Here is a 3,687-nt window from a genome sequence, read left to right as displayed (position 1 = left end):
GTCTCCTTGTTGCACGACGCTTGTTTTACGAGTGCCCTGCTGTTGCCTGCTGGGTCAGGTACTAATTCTGCAGTCTGCATACAATTGGCGCAGCCTGAAAGGGTGAGCGCACTGGCGACACGATATTATTGGGCAGCATTTGGGATTCACTGCTGCCTCTACCTTGTAGGAAGCAGTTGCACGGGACGGTGGTTGCTGCTCAAGTTTTTCTTCACTGGCTTGCCTTTGCTGCCTTACCCTTATTTATCAGTCTTTCCCTAGTCAGCCAGGTCATTTGCTGGCCCTTATATTGCTTAAATTTGTGAGTTACTTCAAAGGACCGTGTTATATTTGTTAGCTTGGACATTTAAACTTGTTGAAATATTTTACCTGTTACAAAAATTGTGCTCATTGTTTTTACATCTAAGGTGCTGCAGTCATGGACTGTGCAGCTGGTCCCGGCGGAGGTTCGAGTCCTCCCTCGGTCATGGGTGCGTGTGTTTGTCCTTGGGATAATTTAGGTTAAGTAGTGTGTAAGGAGGACGACGGTTCAATCCCGCGTCCGGCCATCCTGATTTAGGTTTTCCGTGATTTCCCTAAATCGCTCCAGGCAAATGACGGGATGGTTCCTTTCAAAGGGCACGGCCGACTTCCTTCCCCGTCCTTCCCTAATCCGATGAGACCGATGACCTCGCTGTCTGGTCTTCCCCAAAACAACCCAACCCAACCCATGTAGTGTGTAAGCTTAGGGACTGATGACCATTGCAGTTAAGTCCCATAAGATTTCACACACATTTGAACATTTTGTTGTTGTTACATTTCACTTTTAAAATTTTTGCTTTAAATTTGTGAGCTCCCTCAAAGGACCATGTTAAATTTTGCTCTGTAGTTTAAAACCATTCTGTTAGCTTGAACATTTAAATTTGTTTAAACATTTTACCCGTTACTAAATTTCTACTAGTCGTTGTTGCACTTGACCTTCAAAAAATTTGGTCTGTAATTTAAAACCATTGTGTTAGCTCATTATCATTTTGTTATCGTTGATAAAGCGATTGTGTTCCTTTGAAATCAAAGCATGCCACTCATTGATTGAAGAACTGCTGATTTGCAAAAGATCATTTCATTGTGTTTTACTACTTTTGCTTTTTCTAAAAAAATATTTAATAAATGTGAATCATTTGGAAAATAATGAAGTCATAACCTGGAGCCTAACCTTTACTTGAACTCCTGTTAACCTGGCTTGCTGGAGCTCAGTTGGTGACCCAGCACGTGCTTATTTCTTTATGGATAGGGGGGTCAACATCGACATCATTTGTTTGAAATTTGAATTGTTCACGGTAAATGATGACAGCCAAAACAGTTGCAGGATGAAGATTTATTAAAATTCTTGACCATGGTTTCGGTATATCTAAATATACCTTCATCAGAATGCCCTCTCTCGTTAGATGTGTTCCGTAGCGCAAGCTTCATCTGCTTGACACTAGGACACAGTTGACAGGCGAAGTACTGATGCTAAGCTATGTTCACATCGATCCTCTATCCATAATTATGTTGTATAAATGGAGATGTTTTAACTACTGACGACGCCTTTTGCACAATTGTTTTATGAATCTCCATTGCAGGATGTGATTTTAGTATATTTTACTTCTGATGAAGGTGTTTTAGACATAGAGAAACCGTGGTCAATAATTTTAATAAATCTTTATCCTGGAACTGTTTTGGCTGTCATCATTTACCGTGAAGAAGTTCAACATTTGCTGTTTCAGCCATGTTTAAAATCTTGAATTTGAATTGTCTTAATCATTTTCTTGTTTCTAAATTGTTTCAGATTTGTTACAGGAAAGCAACTCAGGGGGGTGGAGTACAGAAGTTGCCTTGGCCTGGCCTATATAAAACGGGAGCAGCTTCAGTATGAGCTCAAGTTAGGGCAACAACCGATGGAGGGTGGCGTTGCGGAACTGGCAGCAAGGTCACACGCGTCGATGGGTAGTCCTCTTCACATTTCCCCTGACATAAATGGCGAGGCAAGAGCTGGTGTTCCTACTTGCCCCTCCGCTTTAGACGAACTGCATCGCAATATTCAGTTTCTCGAGGGCAGTCAAACTACCCGTAAGCAGATATGGAGGGTTCAGGCCAAACTCTTTCATTGGGACAAACGCCTCGTCGATTTGATCTGTGGATTTTGTTTCTTCCATTTTTCATTACTTTCAGGATTACTAGCTTGAGAGGTTTTTGGGGCCTCGCAAGACTATCGCTAAGGTAGTGCAACACGTAACTTGGCCGTCACTAATGGGGGAGTGCGAGCAATGTAAGATGGGAAAATCCAATCACAACTCATGCAAGGGACTTTTAGAATCCGAGCGAGAGCAACACCCCATGGATAAGTTGTGTATTGATTACGTGGGGCCTCTTTCTCGCAGAAATGGAGGAATCGTTGTGTGATGGTTGTGGTAAATGCCCTTTGCCGTTTCGTTTGGCTTGTCCCTAGTAGTGTGGTGGTTACCATCCACTATCTCTCCAAAATCTGAGGAAATAAGTCTCGGGTGAACAGCCTGGTATGAGTGTGCATAGGTCACAATATTTCGGCAATCGACCACGTTGCCATCATCAGGTGCGCTGATGTACTGACCGGCGGTGGGCCGGCGCCAGGTATATATAGGACAATCCTTCTCCCGCTCCTCCCTCAGGCGCTTCCTATGAGTCGGTGCGGTCCACGCCACGCGCGCGGTCCAGGTACAGCGTCCGTTCTCCCGCCGTCTGGGCGCTGCGTCCTAGGTCTTCTCATTCAGGAGGGTCTGTCGGCACCGCTCTCGTTATTCTTTCCTCGTCCCTCGAAGTCGGTACACTCTGGGAAATATCCTTTTTCTTCTTAATCTATGTGATCGTGGGTCCCCACGCCTTGCTAAGGATGTAACCGCTTTCACGATTTCGTCATAAAATACGGCTGGAGAAATTGAAGAATCACATCTCCAAAATCTGTTCCACATTCGGACCTCCTGAAGACCTGGTGAGTGATAACCACCCGGCCATTGTGCCGAAGGAGTTTAAGCGTTTTTGCTTTGGTAATGCTATAAAGCCATATACCCCCCCCCCCCCCATCCTCCTCCCCCATTATCCTCAGCCCTCCTTCGCCGAAAGGTGAACAGAAACGTCACAGGCCGCTCACATCATCTACCACGCCAAGCGTCGGACCAAGTGGGATGGTTCGCTCCCTTGGATCAATTTCGCTTTAAATTCTGCTCAACACGATGCGTGCACGCTCGTCAGGCCTCGTTAATGTTTGCCAACCGTCTTTATTTCCCTCTAGCAAACTTGTGGTTGCTTCAGGATATAGCTCCTGCGATCATCAAACGGAATTAGGGAAAGGCTAGGCGCAATATAGAACTTGCTCATAGCTGCTAAATGAGGTGATACAACCAGCGGAGGCAGCCATTTCATACTAAAGCTGGGGACAAAGTTTTTTTCGTAACTTAAGTGCCTGGTGGCGGCTGGGATGCGAGTATTTCCAGGAAGCTTTTTCTGCATCTTGTGGGGCCTTGCCGAATCCTTAGGATCCTGAGCTCAGTTAACCTTATGGTCAGCTATCTTGCACAGGTAAAACCTTGAGGGTGTATGTCAGCCAGGTCAAGGAAGCGAGGTAGGGGTCCTTGTCTTCCCTCCCGACCCTCCCTTACCCCCCCACCCATGTTGGGGGGAGGAGGGGGCAGA

The sequence above is a fragment of the Schistocerca cancellata genome, chromosome 7, assembly GCF_023864275.1.
Source record: "Schistocerca cancellata isolate TAMUIC-IGC-003103 chromosome 7, iqSchCanc2.1, whole genome shotgun sequence".
In the NCBI taxonomy this organism is placed as follows: Eukaryota; Metazoa; Arthropoda; class Insecta; order Orthoptera; family Acrididae; genus Schistocerca; species Schistocerca cancellata.
The sequence above is the reverse complement of the archived record's forward strand: the minus strand, read 5'-3'. Positions refer to the sequence as shown.